The following is an 18,670-nucleotide window of genomic DNA, read 5'->3' on the forward strand; positions in this document are numbered from 1 at the left end:
GCTGACCAGTCGGTTTTTTAACAGTCACTCGGTGTAATGGACTGCCCAATTCTAATTACACTTGATCACCCAAAACCACTTCAATACGGAACACACGGGAAAAGCGCGGCCGCCCAGTACGTTTCAGAGTAACGTGGACCACAAAATTAGTGACCCAACCTAAACCACCCGACAAAAGGGACGAAAGGAAAAACCAAAAGTACTGAAATTATCCAGGCTGAACAAATTTGAGGTACCAGCATCATCCTCTACCAAAATAACAGGGAACGAATAACAATTTATACACAGTGGGTGGCGTAAACTGCCCCAAAATTTGAATATGCTGCTTGTTGTAACTCACCAAATGTCGAGTAACTGGAGACAACGACGGAGATCCCAAATTCACAGAAGTTTGTAAGTTCAGTAAAATCATGGTTGTACCCATGTCCACTTGTAGTGAGGGCACTTGCCCATCACTGGCACTGCGAGAAAGAGCTTTTTGTTATGATTCGTAAGCATTAGAGACACCTGACACACGTGACCATTTCTACAAGAAGGGGCTGAGGACGACCCGCAGACGCTATATGCCTTTTTTCCTAGAGTTGTTGCACGTCGCCCAGTGCTTAGATCACGCGGCCCAAACATGTTGCGCGAAACAGTATGGGGAAGACGGGCGCTCGGCGGAGCGCTGCCGTTGCTGTCGTTTTTGGCATGTCGATGTCTGACGGCCAGCAGCAGGAGCCACCGAAACGGTGTCACACCAAGCCTCAATCTGGTCACCAGCAGCACGAGATACCTCGAAAGATTAATCAATATTTAACACTTCAGCCAAAGATGACCTCTAGCGAGTGTTGAGGCACCTCCTTATCAAGAGCCAACCGAATGAAGGCGTCACTGGCCATAGAATCAGCACGGGAATAGTGATGAAGATCGGTAGCAATCTGCGACTGGAGTTCGACCGCCCACGCGCGGTAGTACTTGTGGACAACGATAGAACTTTACAAGTTTGCATTTACGGTAAACCAACACTTTTCGTCGAACGAAAACGATGCGGGTCGCTGGAGCGGGGCTAGCTGGCACAACAATTGGTAGATCCGAGCAGAAATGCAAGAAAGAAACAAAGCGTTACGTATGTTTGTATCAGTGACATCGGGTGTTGCCACAGCCGCTTCTCGTAAGCCTTCCAGTCTTCGACCGAATCCTCGTAAGGGAGAAATGGCGGCGGGTACGCCGTCGGCGTGAAAGCCTACCTAGTCAATGCGCCCGACAGGTTCGAGGTAGCATCCGCAAGAGCCTGCTGCTGCTGCGACTGTTCGAGGAGAGATTGGAGCACTGCATCCATGGACAGACGAACCGAAGCAGGAACTAAGCAAACTGAACACGTGGAAGGGAGCACCCTATTCATCGTCAGTTCTGTTGTCTACACTACGGCCACACTCAACCAATGATAATTATTGATCCACATACAAGTGAACAGTAGTTGAGAACATGCACGTAAACATAGGAACAATTTAGGTACTGACACAAGCAGTGGCGGACAGTAAGTATGCACACAATATGAGAGTGAGTGCGTGCTGCGCTGCGGTTATAAAGAGGAGCCCTCCGGTAGGCGGCGCGGCGGATAGCGCTCCGTGTGTACAACTCATGGGGCTCACCGCAGGTCGGCGTTGCTGGAATATTCGAAGAGAAGCGCGCCGGTGGCCTTGTGCCGCGGCACGTATTACGTACAGTGTTATAGCAGTTAACGCTATATGTACTGAGGAAGGCAGAGAGGGATGGGAGGATGTCAATTACGACAACGATGTAAGGGCAGTGGCTGTGATTGAACTGCTTGTACATGTGACGGTGTCAGTTGTATGTTAGTGCTACCGTCCCATGTCGTTCTTCGTGTAACACGTCTGAGTGGAACAATGTGTCAGAGGCGGGCGGTAGCGACTATGGTGACGACTACGGCGACGGGGGAGATTCCTTTAACCGGCTTCAGCGGGGCGGCAATTCCCGGTCTCACGCCGGTTCGATTACGCCCGGCAGTGGCGATATCTTCCAAGAACGGTCCACCAGGTGACCGGAGGCACCAGGTGACCAGCGGCAGCGGCGTTAACGACGAATTCTTCGAACAGTGCTAGCAAAACCGTGAATCCACTTGTTTCTCGTGCACATTCATACGGTCACTTGTAAAATCTCGACACCATTGTCAGACATTTCACTAACTCATTACACCAGCCACATATAGTAGGCACAACTCCTGAGCACTCTGAGTAACGATTTTGTAAGTCAATGTTGTTTGCTATCGCTAAAAGCCTGATGATTATTAATCAACAATAGTTACATTTATGACATCCTAAAAAACGACACATGTTACTGTACTCCTGCAACCTCATTCAGAGCTGCAAACATTTAACTGTACCTAAACGCCTCTAGGCTTCGTACAATCATTCCTTTCACGATCCTTCCGTGAATAGAACGGTAAGAAGCGTCAATGTCTGGCACAATGAACGTATTTTGGGATATGTTGAAGAGAATTAATGTTGACAAAAACCGCTAAAACATGGATCCCAAATGGGGAGATGATCTGTGCGAACAGCACATTCATACGGTCACTTGTAAAATCTCGACACCATTGTCAGACATTTCACTAACTCATTACACCAGCCACATATAGTAGGCACAACTCCTGAGCACTCTGAGTAACGATTTTGTAAGTCAATGTTGTTTGCTATCGCTAAAAGCCTGATGATTATTAATCAACAATAGTTACATTTATGACATCCTAAAAAACGACACATGTTACTGTACTCCTGCAACCTCATTCAGAGCTGCAAACATTTAACTGTAACTAAACGCCTCTAGGCTTCGTACAATCATTCCTTTCACGATCCTTCCGTGAATAGAACGGTAAGAAGCGTCAATGTCTGGCACAATGAACGTATTTTGGGATATGTTGAAGAGAATTAATGTTGACAAAAACCGCTAAAACATGGATCCCAAATGGGGAGATGATCTGTGCGAACAGCCCCATAATTGTTGAGCTACGTACGTGCAATAGCAGTCGGCCATCGGCTGCTGACGAGTATGTGGTGCCTTTGTTTCAGTGCAGTTCTGGCAGAAATGTATTCTTGAAACCCCACGTTCAAATCAGCGATAATCCGACTTTCAGCACATAGTCGATCGGCTCGTGTGGAACTGCAGAGGCGACGCGAATCCCGCTTGGCATACACTTCTGGTCGTCCTGTGTGCCACTTAATGTAAGTGGAGACATTGTCTTTTCGATATTGTAGATCCATCCTACACTATTTTTATCTCGGAAATCCGAGTTCTTGTGTAATCTTTTATATGCTATGACCCAAGCGTCTAGCACCAGCTATCAGCCCACGTTCAGAGCCGGTTAAGGAGCACCCTGTCACGACATTCACTGCACACTTGCCTGAAACTAATTTCTCGGATATCGTACCAAGCCATACATCTAGTAACAACGTTCGGCCACCATACACAGTATACCCTCAAATGGGATAGCCCTAGTGTAACGTTTAGCTACCCAGTTCAATAGAGACGCGATCGTGGAACGCTGTGCACTAGAGAGGCAACGGATGCTATAACTTCAATTACAAAAGAAAAAACCTGCGTGAGCAACGTTCCTAGGGTATGAATGAGTCCCCTTCGTCTTCAGTTCACCATTATCCAGCGTCTGGGCAGGTAGGGACGTTTATAGCACTTCTCCACTTTCACCAATTGTTCTTTTGTGACTGTTTGTTTCCAGTCCATATTCCTTCTTGCTAAACTAGTCTCGACCGAATCAATAAATTTCGCTATGGGTTTCCCTCTTGCCCTCAGACTTGGCTACCATGATTCGTTTTGGGATCCTGCCATCGTCCATTCTCTTAAAATGTCAAAATCATTGTATCCAACTCCTCTTAAGTCTATCACTCAACTTTTCTATTCCTATTACCTTCCTACCATGTTATTTCCCACTCTGTCTCTCCTCGTTTTCCCGAATATATTTCTCAGGGATTTCATTTCCGAAGATTGGACTTTACATTCCTGTCTTCTTGTCATTCCCCAGGTCTCCGATTCAGATGTTAATATGGGTGTAAAGTACGTTTTGTAGAGCACTTACTTACAGTTACTTTCGTACCTCCCTTACCCAGACCAAGTCCCTCACACACTGGTAAAATTCATTGTCCTTGTGTACCCTTCTGCTAATTCCTTGCACGTGGCGAAATAGAATTTAGCGTGGCATATTCGTTGTAGCTTTAGGAGCTTCTGGAGATAAAGCTCCCTCAACAATTACCTGTTTCTCTCGCAAGCGACTACATAACAGGGTGTGTAATTTCATGTTTAAATGTCATCTACTAAGATTGTTTTAGGGAGGTGTGTCCAGAAGATCTACGATACTGGGACAGTCAAAGCTGTCAGACTGTTCAAAAAAAGACAACGATGTCCATAGAGGTATTAGTATTAGCAGAAGGCGGGTGAAATGAAAGTTAACACTCCGTTCAAGACAAATTCATTATGTACGGAGAACAAGCAGTGGAAAACCTAAATCTAGATGGCCAGGTCGTAATCTAACCGTCACTCCCCTCGAACGCGATACGATTGCCATAAGCTTTGCACCACTTGGCTTGGTTATTTTTGGACGATTTTTCATAGTATCCTCATTATCTGACCTCGTAGCAACGTCACATCAACTGCAATTGATCTCCAGAAGGCTGGGGGTGGGGCAGAATAAGTGAATTTAAAGTTTTCAACTAATAACAATAATTCCATGTGACTCAAAGACCGGAAGCAAGTCTTTCAATTGGACGCCACTTCAGCGGCTTGTGTGTCACTCACCTAACCCTGTATTCTCATAGAGGAAATGGGACCAACAGTTAAACGTGGAAGCCGAACCGCCTGTCGTTCGTGACATATCTTCACCTCATAGAGAGATACATTGAAATAATCTGTGGCCCATCTGAGATTTCATCCGGCGGCGTTTCGATTTACAGTCACATGCCTTACCACTAGACCACCAGTTCCAACAATTTTCAACTAAAAAGACCTGTATGATATATTTATTTCGCTTGAACTGAGAATGAAACTCACGATAAGCAGCTCCTATGGAGCACTACAAATTTTTAAAATTTTATCCGCATGTCTTGGGAAGTAGTAGGACATTTAGGATCATCGCGATTTCCCGTTGACCTTGGTGAGGCGCTACGTAACATGACCTGGATTGTTCACAAGGAGTAACCGACGTAAGTAATGTATTGACTTGCTCAAACAACTGCGACGCATACCATTTCTCACCTATTGTTTGAACGTATTCCCAATAATTCTCTACAATTAATCAGGCTATTTAGAAGCCATGCAAAAAGCTGGACTTCAGAAACAATGTGGAGAAATTGAGGCTTTAACAAAGTTCGAATACACCACTTATCAGGCCAAGTATCATTCCGTATTTGACATGATCTAAAAATAATCACATTTTAAATGTACGTTTTATATTGTTATTTGACAACACTGTATATTAGCATTGTATTTCTAAAACTGCGTTCATTGGTTGATGTAAGCTGGGGAACTTCCTTAGCTACTAATCTTCAACTCTCATCGTGTCTTCAGATTTCGTCCCCCAAATGATTTCATTGTATACTACATTAACACGTTTGCGGTTCTGATGGTACTGGAGCAGATGAGATGCTATCAAAGGATAAACCACTACAGCAGCGGAAACCTGTATAACGGCAAAAATATTTGTAGAAAAATTTACGTTGTCGGTCGGAACCGCTGTGCACAGTGTATATACAATAGTGTGAGATGCAGTATACTGAAAAATGCAGTCAAGTAGTATCTCATTTGGTGTCAGTAGCACAACATATAACAAGACATCAATGATTCAGGTGGTAGTGGATGGAGCTTGGCATGAATGCAGTCGGCTCTGCGCGGAGTCAGTCTGGGTGTGCGCACCTTTCCTGCTGGTACAAAACAGACACCATTACTAAAAGTGCGCATTGTGTACATAAAACACGCGAAAAGCACTTAGAATGCAATGAAAAAGCAAAAGTCGATGCGTAGAAGGAAATGTGATTGTCTGATCGTTAAACTGCCCAAAAGTTGAACTGCTCAAGTAAAATGATGTATAATTTCGTTAGATTAGGTGCACGCTTTGGACAGAAATAAAAACATAGGGAAAGTAGAATATTATCTGAGGCATCGAAACGGTTACTACCTCGCAAAGTAAGGATCACAAACCGTTATTCTTCTCATCTTGTTGCTGATTTAGAGTTGCTAGTAACTAACAGAGGTGTACAACAAATTTTGTCACAAGACAAACATTTTGCATTCAAGAAAAAACTGCAGAAACCAGCTCTAACACCCAAACATAAACAGGCTAGCTTCGAGTTTGCTGAAAAACGTGTGTCATGGACTTGACAATGGGATAAATTGATCTTCAGTGATGATAAGAAGTTTAACTTAGATGGTCCGGATGGATTTCAATATGACAGCCATGATCTGAGAACAGAGCAACATGTAAGAAAAAGCAGACGTTTTGGTGGTTGAAGTGTTATAATTTAGACTGCATTATGCACTAAAGGTAAATCATGCACTGCTTGAGTGAACAGTAGAATTATCTATAATATGTACAATGGGACACTAGAGACAGAATGGATTATAATATATGAGGACCTACGGGACGAAGTCTAATGTTTCAAGAAGGCAATGCATCTGTGCAGGTGTCGATAAAACTCAAAATGGTTTGAAAGTAAAGAGATCGATGTCTTTCCTTAGGCTGTACGTGGCCTAGGTTTGAACCATGTGAAAAACCTTTGGGAAATACTTGCAACGCGGCTTTGTTGCAATGGAACGCAAATTGAGCCCGTATGTGAGCCGGAGAAAGCAATTTGAGAAGAATGGACGACATATTCACTGCAATAACTGCAAACCCTCACAAAATCAATGCCGAAGAGAATTTTCTAGGTAGTTAGGAAAAACGCAAGTTGGAAAAAATACTAACACCCAATAACAACTGGACAGTCAGTTCTTTTACACCGATTTCCATCCAGAAAATGCAAAGGCATTATTTTGTTACTCGTGTTATGAAAGAATCTACGTAATTCTGTCATGATTGTTTATGTCTTATATGTACCTAAGTGATTCAAAACGTCCACAACTTCCTTCTCTTGCTACAAATGTACGAGTAAATTGTATCTCTCTGCTAGTTGAACAAAGGGATTAAAGCAAGATGGCACAGCGATCAAGGAGGTTTATATGGAAATACTGTAGTCTCCCTGAAATCGGATATCTCATAGTTTTGTCAGAGGATGAAGCATTAGTGGTCGCAGTAGGAAGAAAGAAGACACAAACAGTGCTGCCAACAGTGCACCCTATGTGCACCTCCATCAGGTTATAATAGCAAAATGACATCATCCATACTCGTATATAAATGAGGCTTTGTCTTTTGACGTGTGGTCTTTTCCTCTGGCCGAGTGCCTCCAACTCCTCCAGATTTTGTCTTACCAGAACTCCCGCCTGCGTTCGTAATTTGGAGGGTTCAGTCTTTTCACAGAGTGGGCATGTTATATATTTTTACGCTATTGATGTGCCAGTCACAGCGTTTTAATTCTTCACATATCGCGACTACTCTTTTTACAAACAGTGCATTACCCTTTCCTTATGTCCTATGTTTTACAAACAGGTTGTCTCCACAGTTGAAGAGTATGGTGCACAACACTGTGTGTGTGTGTGTGTGTGTGTGTGTGTGTGTGTGTGTGTGTGTGTAGCGGGGAGGGTGAGGGGGGTAAAAATTGTAGAGGGAGACGAAGAAGTAAGTACAGTTAGGCAGTTCAAATGGTTGTGGGTTGCAGTAGTTATTCGGAGATTAAGAGGCTTGCACAGGATCGAGTAATAGTGGAAAGCTGTATCCAGCCAGTCTGCGGAGTGAATACCACAACAAGAACGTATGTTAAACATCCGGTTGTCATATATTTAAGCCTCAGAAATGTGTACGGGTGCTACGGATTATGCTGATCATCTCTGCATCTCTACAGAGAGAGAGAGAGAGAGAGAGAGAGAGAGAGGAGGAGGAGATCATGAAAGAGAGGGAGTGAGGTAAGGGGAGAGGAACCAGAAAGGTCGAAAGAACAGCAGGGATTAACGTCCTGTCAACGACAGGCTCATGACGGACGGAGCACCCTCTCAGATACGGCAAAAATAGTGAAGGAATTGGTCAGTTTTCGTTCTTCAAATGAACATCCCGTAATTCATTTTTATACTTTAATCTATTTATAAAAACCAATGAAAACGAATAACAGTATAGACGAAAGAGAGGCCAGTACACTAACCATTGCATGTTTTACTTATAAGTAATGACTATGAAGTTCAGTCTGCTAGAAGCTCTCAGTGAAAGTTTCATTTGTAATCTGGCCTTCGATTGTCCTTCGAAATGTTATACGGAGTGCTGTGAGACTTTAATACATTCGTGTTTTGTTTCGGACTGAACAGGAGGCCCAAATCTGTGGTTTTCAAAAAAGATGAATCTCGGTCACAGGTGCTAATAACACTATTAATGAAACCCTAGACAGTTTGCATTCATGTTGCCCTCTGCCCTTCGGTGAACTTGTACGGCAGGAATGGAGAACTGAAGTTTCGCTCACCCATTTCGAGGGCTCTGGGCATGCAGCATCGTTGGAGAACGTCTGCGGAGTTTTTAAGACATGGAGAGGAACTAGCGATAAGGTGAAACTCCTAGTGGAACAGTGGGCGTTCTGAGACAGTGTAATTAATTACAAACTGCCCGTGGAATATAGAACTTTGTTTTCGACTCTACAACCAGTACAAAACTTGAAATCTGAAACAGATTTCACTAAATATGATATCCTGAGAATATCTTGTATCATAATTCAATGTTTGTAATCTTATATGCTTGAATTACTTGCGCAATTAGTTAATTTTGTCACATTGCTACACGAGAAAAATAATTATATTCAGAATTATTCCGTAAAAAAGTATCATGTAAAGAAATATTTCAATATAATATCAGTCTAAAGTCAGTTTGTATCTAAGTTGCTATTTAATAGACAGTAATTAAGTTTTTCGACGTATTGTACATCTTAGATGTGTTTTCTTTGTTGGCTGTAATTATAAAATTAATTTAAAAATTAAGTTAATAATTTAAATTAATTTAATATGTTTCTCCACCTTTCTCATTTAATTCTCATCTCGTATCACTCATTTTAATACACAGGAAATAGATGTTGAAAAATCTTATGTCGCGAGACTCATCGAGATATGCTATGTCACTGCCGCCGCTCACTGGCTTTTTGTCTAGTGTAGCGCTAATAACAAAACCAGAAACTGAGAGCAGAGGAGAATTTCTATACACTAAAATCAGAAGTACATGGAAAGAGAAATACATAAAGCATCCAGTAAAACACTATTTCCTGCACTTAATGAATTACATAAAGCCGCTTTCCAAAAACACGTGGCTTTCCAACCCCCTTCCATCTCCCTCTCTCTGCCTCTATCTATCTATCTATCCCCCCCCCCTCTCTCTCTCTCTCTCTCTCTCTCTCTCTCTCTTTCACACAAACACACACACACACACACACAAAATTTCCCCCATCAAAAGCAGCACACAAACTCGCACTAAATATTTAAAAGTAGTGCCACGCAAAACAACACCAAAACGATGAACAAGTGATCAGCGACAATAATATAGCATTTCTCGATGAGTATGGTGAAATGAGGTTTTTCCTCATCTCTTTCGTGTATGAAAACGTGTGCTACTAGTTGAGAGTGAAATAAGGAATGTAGGACAACCAGTGTATACAGGGTGTTACAAAAAGGTACGGCCAAACTTTCAGGAAACATTCTTCACACACAAAGAAAGAAAATATGTTATGTGGACATGTGTCCGGAAACGCTTACTTTCCATGTTAGAGTTCATTTTATTACTTCTCTTCAAATCACATTAATCATGGAATGGAAACACACAGCAACAGAACGTACCAGCGTGACTTCAAACACTTTGTTACAGGAAATGTTCAAAATGTCCTCCGTTAGCGAGGATACAGGCATCCACCCTCCGTCGCATGGAATCCCTGATGCGCTGATGTAGCCCTGGAGAATGGTGTATTGTATCACAGCCGTCCACAATACGAGCACGAAGAGTCTCTACATTTGGTACCGGTGTTGCGTAGACAAGAGCTTTCAAATGCCCCCATAAATGAAAGTAAAGAGGGTTGAGGTCAGGAGAGCGTGGAGGCCACGTAATTGGTCCGCCTCTACCAATCCATCGGTCACCGAATCTGTTGTTGAGAAGCGTACGAACACTTCGACTGAAATGTGCAGGAGCTCCATCGTGCATGAACCACATGTTGTGTCGTACTTTTAAATGCACATGATCTATCAGCACAGGTAGAGAATCCCGTATGAAATCATGATAACGTGCTCCATTGAGCGAAGGTGGAATAACATGGGGCCCAATCAAGACATCACCAAAAATGCCTGCCCAAACGTTCACAGAAAATCTGTGTTGATGACGTGATTGCACAACTGCGTGCGGATTCTCGTCAGCCCACACATGTTGATTGTGAAAATTTACAATTTGATCACGTTGGAATGAAGCCTCATCCGTAAAGAGAACATTTGCACTGAAATGAGGATTGACACATTGTTGGATGAACCATTCGCAGACGTGTACCCGTGGAGGCCAATCAGCTGCTGATAGTGCCTGCACACGCTGTACATGGTACGGAAACAACTGGTTCTCCCGTAGCACTCTCCATACAGTGACGTGGTCAACGTTACCTTGTACAGCAGCATCTTCTCTGACGCTGACATTAGGGTTATCGTCAACTGCACGAAGAATTGCCTCGTCCATTGCAGGTGTCCTCGTCGTTCTAGCTCTTCCCCAGTCGCGAGTCATAGGCTGGAATGTTCCGTGTTCCCTAAGACGCCGATCAATTGCTTCGAACGTCTTCCTGTCGGGACACCTTCGTTCTGGAAATCTGTCTCGATACAAACGTACCGCGCCACGGTTATTGCCCCGTGCTAATCCATACATCAAATGGGCATCTGCCAACTCCGCATTTGTAAACATTGCACTGACTGCAAAACCACGTTCGTGATGAACACTAACACTAACCTGTTGATGCTACGTACTGATGTGCTTGACGCTAGTACTGTAGAGCAATGAGTCGCATGTCAAAACAAGCACCGAAGTCAACATTACCTTCCTTCAATTGGGCCAACTGGGGGTGAATCGAGGCAGTACAGTACATACCGACGAAACTAAAATGAGCTCTAACATGGAAATTAAGCGTTTCCGGACACATGTCCACATAACATCTTTTCTTTATTTGTGTGTGAGGAATGTTTCCTGAAAGTTTGGCCGTACCTTTTTGTAACACCCTGTATACACTGTAGGAAAATAGTTAGTACACACAATTACATGATTTCAATTCATTCAAGATTTATTGTTGCGCATGAGTGCATCTGGAGTATCTGAAATAATTACATTTTCAGATCAGTAGCACAAGCAGTTCTGAGGTTTCAAATATAGACCCATGCTGCAACACTGGTATAGCCTCCAAGGGCGGAAATGGAGGAGCTCACTCGGGCATCCAGTTGATAGTGCAGATGGCGAACACTGACCTGCGATACGCTATGCCACACCTGCTCGACCTGCTCACGTAATTCTCTAAGAGTTGTTGGCTGACGAGTCGCACCAGTCACTTCTCGTCCCATCGTATCCGAAACGTGCTCGATTGGAGACAAGTACGGAGATCGCGTTAGTCATGGAAGTTGCTGCATGTTTTGCAGAGCACTTTCAGCTTCAGGGGCAGTGTGTGGGCAAGCATTATCCTGTTGTAACAAAACATCATCTTCCTGTTGCAATAACGCCAGAAGAACGGGTCTAACAACATTCTGCACGTACCGAGCGTTGGTTAGCGTCCCCTCCAGAAACACCTGAGGTGTGCAGCAGTTATAGCTTATGGCAACTGGGGCCATGAGGCACCGGTCGTGGCCGGTGTGTCTAGGTCGAATGCACTCTCGAGATAGCGACGATCAGGTCTACGTCATATGTGCAAACGACCATCACTTGCGTGCAGGCAGATCTGCTTTCATCGCTGAAGACCACGGCTCGCCATTCCATATCCCAAGCAATCTTCCGACGGTACCAGTCGAGCCTTGCACATCGATACTGTGGCGTGAGTGGAAGACGGGCTACAGCTATGTGTGCCCCTAGGCCCACTGCTAATAACCGGTTCGCAACACTTCATGCTGACACAATTGGGCTTACAAGGCGTCTTATCAATGTTATGGCAGCTGTACGATCTGCCACTGCTGCTCTTGGAATAAGACCACCCCGGCGGGAGTCTGTGGTGCGTGGACGTGTAGAACCTCACGTACAGGTGTGAGAATGTTCACCTGGCCAATGATACTAGCATCGCTGTACTACTGATACAGCGCGTCCAACTTGGGTGGCATGCCGCCAGTCGGAAGGCCACAATTAAACCCCTTCCTGATTCGCTCAGTTGGCTGAAGGAAGAACACTTGTGTCTCCATGTTATGGTTGCCTGCTCGCTTCATATGTGTGCACCACAAAGAGCCTTCTGCCTGAAAGCAATCCCTATGAAAAGTTAGCTTACCCACTACGTTATGTGCTGGCGAACGACATTAAATCCAGTATCAGTACATTTGCTAGCCCCCAGGTGGCACATGCTGCCATCGGATCAAAATCGACAACACTTTCCAAGTGTACTAATTGCACTAATTTTTGTTTCGGCGGCTGGCCGGAGTGGCCGTGCGTTTCGAGGCGCTACAGTCTGGAACCGTGTGACCGCTACGGTCGCAGGTTCGAATCCTGCCTCGGGCATGGATGTGTGTGATGTCCTTAGGTTAGTTAGGTTTAAGTAGTTCTAAGTTCTAGGGGACTGATGACCACAGCAGTTAAGTCCCATAGTGCTCAGAGCCATTTGAACCATTTTTTTTTTCCAGAATGAGATTTTCACTCTGCAGCGGAGTGTGCGCTGATATGAAACTTCCTGGCAGATTAAAACTGTGTGCCCCACCGAGACTCGAACTCGGGACCTTTGCCTTTCGCTAGCAAGTGCTCTACCAGCTGAGCTACCGAAGCACGACTCACGCCCGGTACTCACAGCTTCACTTCTGCCAGTATCTCGCCTCCTACCTTCCAAACTTAACAGCAGCTCTCCTGCGAACCATGCAGAACTAGCACTCCTGAAAGAAAGGATATAGCGGAGACATGGCTTAGCCACAGCCCCCAGGCTTGAAATTTTGCATTGTCGACAATCGCTGGACAGAGTGTGGATCTCTGAATACTGAATTCCCTAAAGATTTCTAGCTTCAACTTCCATTCGCGTTGGAAGCCTGTTAATTCCCCTGTTGCGGCCATAAACACGTCGGAAACGTTTCCACATAAATCACATGAATACAAATGACAGTCATGCCAATGGACTGCCCCTTATACATTATGTACGCGATACTTATGCTATTTGTATATGTGCATATCACTATTACTTGACTTTGTCACCTCAGTATGCACATTCTATGGGTCTGAATGCTGAATTAAGAAACATCGTGACGAATTGTTACGAAGAGCCCTTCGACCAATATTACGATCTGCCTGTTAGCCCGGCCCCTCAAAATCGTTTCATACGCTGCTGGCCATTAAAATTGCAATACAGTGAAGGAACCATGCAACGTTTGTCAAACTGGCATGAAATGTAGTATGTACTAGTACAAGAAAATGATCAGAATTTCAGAATAACCACACAAAAGAGGTACGAACATTGCCATCTACATTCTGTATATATTACCCAGCGTGTTTCTCATTCAGTAATCGCATTTTTGTATTGCTTTTTGTGAGAAGATTACGTTTTGCCTCATGTAAGAAGTAGAGACGACTACCAGCACGTTTCGGAAATTAAAAGCCCAGGATCGTGACCTATCGAGACGCTATTGTCATTCCGCGATATTGCTGCTCGCATTGGTCGAGACCACATGACTGTCATGCGAATATGGGATCAAGGGATTCAGCACTTGCACTCTCTACATCGCGGAGGATTTCAAGAGCGACAGGTGACGAACTCCAGAGTGATATAACATATTGTTCGCTCCGCCGTGCAGTATCGTACAGTCACGTCACGTACCTTGTGTTAGTAAATGGGCTTGCGTGCAGCAAGACAAGAATCTGCGAGGATACTGCGACGATATCTGGAGCAACACGCACTATCAGCACGGGAACCATTGTTGCGGTTTCCCTGGACGCGATAGCAGAGACAGTTGGGCCGCGAGTGGCTTTCACAACGAAATCGCTGGACTCAGCAATGATACTACATCGTCTTTTCAAACGAGTCCCGGCTCTGCATGAAACATCAAGAACGGGTGTGTGTCTGTGTCTGTAGCCTTTGAGGAGAACGAATGTTGCCAAATTGTATTTGACATCGTCATACAAGCCCAGAATCTGGCCTCATGGTAAGGAGTGACGTTGGATATCCAATAGTGTCAGCTATTTGAAGATAGACAGTAACTCGGATAGAAATCATACCTTTCTGTTATGTTAAGGCGGATGACTGTCGTTAGTTTTGAGATACCCGTGACGTTATATTCCAACAAAATAAAGTAAGGCTTTAGAGTTTCCGTGCTGTCCAAACCTACCTCAGTGCACAGGATGTATTTCTGTTGCCCTGGCCAGAATTTTATCTACATCTCTAACCAAAGGAAAACATCTAGTTCAGGATTATCGAGAGACTGGCAATCCACCACTTGCAAGCCGTTACGAATGCTCAATACTGGCATAGAGTTGAAGCAACATCCAAGCTCATTTCAACTAGATGCCCAGCTGGGATGGAGCCAGTGTTGCTGCCAGATTTCGCAGCTCTGTTACTAAATTTCGCACCCTGTATACCCCCAAATTACGTATCAATTTAATCACGTATTTTTCCTAATATACTATACACGCGCAGTAGGTAAAATTTCGTTATTTGGTACCCTCCTGGCTTAGCAATTTTAATGGTGAGCATGTACTTGGTAAAGTGTATTCGTGGGAGAGGTACACTGAGTCATTCCTACTGATTTGACAAAGGTTAACAGTGAAGAGGCAGGCTGAGGCGATCTGAGCAAGCTTACACGCTTCCGCGTATTTTCCGCGAGCTGAGAGGTCACAGGACGCAGGCACGTGCCTGCTGGCGCTCAGATATCGACGCGCGAGCTTCGCCCGAGCCGGGGAGGGGTGGCTACCCCGCCCTGGGAGGGGTGGCCACCCCGCCCTTACCCCCAAGCCAACTTCCTCGTTCTGCTGCCTACCTACACGTTCTCACTATCACGAGATCTGAACGATGGAGATACCAAAATGACCGTCATAGCTGATACATTCGCATTATTGTGGAAAAAGGGTACCTTGTTAAAAAGAAGTATATCTGTAACGAAGTATTGGCTGTTAAGATTTCAAGGAAGTGGAAATACTGACAAAATGCTATAAAACAGGAAAATAGAATCTTATGACTACAACACCAATAAGTCAAAAATGGAGCAGTCTACCGATACAATTACTCAGGTGTATCAGCTTGTAGGGATATGAAATGGAATGATCACATCAGGTCAGTCATAGGTAAGGCAGGTTACAGACATGGGTTAATTGGCAAGAATCTGGGGAAATGCAGTCAATCTACAAACGAGAACGATAAGAAACACTTGAGCGTCCCATACTAGAATATTGCTCAGTTGTGTGCTACCCATGCCAAGTAGAGCTAACAGGGAGTACTGGACGTGTATCAAGAAGAGCGGCGCAAACGGTAACAAGCTTGTTTCACTCATGGTTGAGTCACTAAAATGCTCAAAAACCTGAATCGCTAAATAGACGTCAATTACCCCGCGAAAGTCTGCTTAGAAAGTTTCTAGAACCAGTACTGAGTGTTTACAAATATTCTTCTGCCCCCTAAACAACGTTTCCGAAGAGACACAGACAATTTTTGACTAATTACACCGCGTAAAGAGGTATTTAAGCTGTCATTCTTTCCACACTCAACAACCACATGTAACGAGAAGTAATTCAAACATCCGGTACGATGCTACGTACCCTCTTCCGTGCACTTCACAGCGGTTTGCAGAGTATGTATTTCAAAGTAGTCAGGCGACCTAAAATTCCTAGGGCTCTACCTGACAGAACTTGTGTTTATTGTTCCATCTTTCATGAACGAAAATAAACTGCGTTTTTTCTTCGAAATTTTATGTCATCTCAGTTTCTAAATGTTGGTAGTATGACGGCGCGCTGGAAAATAATGTCTCAGAATATTTTATGTGGAAACTCTTAAAATTTTTTAATAAAACAAACGTTATTAGCATTCTACACCTTTGTTCTTCATATCCACATATTTTCTGCCTCTTCCGCTGGAGGGCTCCGAATTGTAGCGTGTAACATGATGGCGTGTAACGTAACTACATTGATGCGTAAGAAACAGCATGCTGTAATCGATTTTCGAATTCAAATAGTTCGTCCACACATGGGGCACTCCCTCCTTCAGCATGAAATTGCCGGACCACACACGAGCGCTGCGACATCTGCTACAATCCGACGCCTTGGGTTCTCTGTCACCGATCACTCTCCATAAGTTCCCGATTTGGCTGCATCTTACTTGGATCTGCTTACAGAAGTTAAAGAACACTTTTGAGGACTTCACTTTGATAGTGTTGAAGCGGTGCAAGCAAAAGTGAGGTGGTGGCTCCGTCAACAATGTCAAACATTCTGCAGTGGCCGTATCAACAAAATGATCTGTCGTTGGGAGACGTTTATTCATCGCCAGAGTGACAATATCGGGAAATAAATATGTAGACATGATGAATGAGGATGTTAAATGTTAATGATGTTTGTTTCATTTGAAAAGCTTTAAGAGTTTTTACATAAAATATCTTAGCCACTATTTCCAGCACACCCTCGTATATGGAAGTATTTCTGCACTTCCTTACGATCACCCAAAGACAGTATTTTCGGTAGACAACAGCATCGCCAAGCAATAACTTGTTAGTGCTGTTGACCCTACGAGATAAATCTAGTATTTATAGTACTAGCACTGGAGATCCTGTTACGCATAATTGGTGCACCCTCGATGATACTCTCGTTCCTGGGGCTTATTCGCTGTCCTGTATAGCGGACTGGGTGCTATTAATCATATATTTGGCGAACCAAACATATTTATGAAGTTACTGCATTACTACATATGACAGCGTCTCAGTCAGAAGTAGGCCGTATAGTACAGTGTTCAGTGCTTTTTGGAAATCAAGAAGGCGGGATCTACGTGTTGACCAGTATCGCAAGATTGCAAGATATTGTGTATGAGTAAAAAATGGTTCTGAGCACTATGGGACTTAACATTTCTGGTCATCAGTCCCCTAGAACTTAGAACTACTTAAACCTAACTAACCTAAGGACATCACACACATCCATGCCCGAGGCAGGATTCGAACCTGCGACCGTAGCAGTCGCGCGGTTACGGACTGCGCGCCTAGAACCGCGAGACCACCGCGGCCGGCATTGTGTATGAGTAAAGAAAGCTGTGTTTCACACAAGTGGTTTTTTGCTGACTACATGCGGATTCTTTTAGAAATGCTACTTTTGCTCCACGATTGTCATATCTTTTGAAATTACAATATGCTTCCGAGTGCTCCAACAGACGGACATCAGCGATAGAAATCCGTAGTTCTGTACATCCAATTTTTCATGCTTTTCCAGTTCTACAATATGTACACAGAAGCGCCAAAGAAATTGGTATAGGTATGCGTACTCAAATACAGAGATATGTTAACAGGCAGAATACGGCTCTGTGGTCGGCAACGCCTATATAAGACACCTAGTGTCTGGCGCAGTTGTTAGATCGGTTACTGCTGTTACAATGACCGGTTATCAAGATTTAAGTGAGTTTGAACGTGGTGTTACAGTCGGCGCACGAGCGATGGGATACAGCATCTCCGAGGTAGCGATGAAGCTTGAATTTTCTCTTACGACCATTACATGAGTGTATCGTGAATATCAGGAATCCGGTAAAACATCGTATCTCCGACATCGCTGCGGCCGGAATAAGATCGTGCAAGAATGGTATCAAGGACGACTGAAGAGAATTGGCAACGTGACATAATTGTAACTCTTCCGCAAATTGCTGCAGATTTCAATGCTTGGCCATCAACAAGTGTCAGCGTGCGAACCATTCAACGAAATATCATCGATGTGGGCTTCGGAGGCGAACGTATGGAGACAACCTCATGAATCCATGGACCCTGCATGTCATCAGGGGACTCTTCAAGCTGGAGAAGACTCTGTAATGGTGTGGGGGTGTGCAGTAATATGGGACCCCTGATACGTCTAGTTACGACTCTGACAGGTGACACGTGCGTAAGCATCCTATCTGATCACCTGCATCCATTCACGTCCATTGTGCATTCCGACGAACGTGGGCAATTCCAGCAGGACAATGCGACACCTCACACGTCCAGAATTGCTACAGAGTGGCTCCAGGAACACTCTTCTAAGTTTAAACACCTCCGCTGGCCACCAAACTCCTCAGAAGACATGAACATTATTGAGCAAATCTGGAACCACTTGCAACATGCTGTTCAGAAGAGATGTCCACCTCGTCATACTCTTATGGAGAGCCCTGCAGGATTCATGGTGTCATTTCATTCCAGCACTACTTCA

At 44.2% G+C, this 18,670-nt stretch overlaps 1 protein-coding gene across 1 annotated transcript in view; it reads right to left on the minus strand.

Moving 5' to 3' along the window:
* Positions 1-18,670, minus strand: part of LOC126248428 (testis-specific gene A8 protein-like) — a 229,273-nt gene that overhangs the window by 25,620 nt on the left and 184,983 nt on the right. The gene's annotated exons all lie outside the window — the stretch shown is intronic.

This window comes from Schistocerca nitens, chromosome 3 (assembly GCF_023898315.1).
Source record: "Schistocerca nitens isolate TAMUIC-IGC-003100 chromosome 3, iqSchNite1.1, whole genome shotgun sequence".
Lineage (NCBI taxonomy): Eukaryota > Metazoa > Arthropoda > Insecta > Orthoptera > Acrididae > Schistocerca > Schistocerca nitens.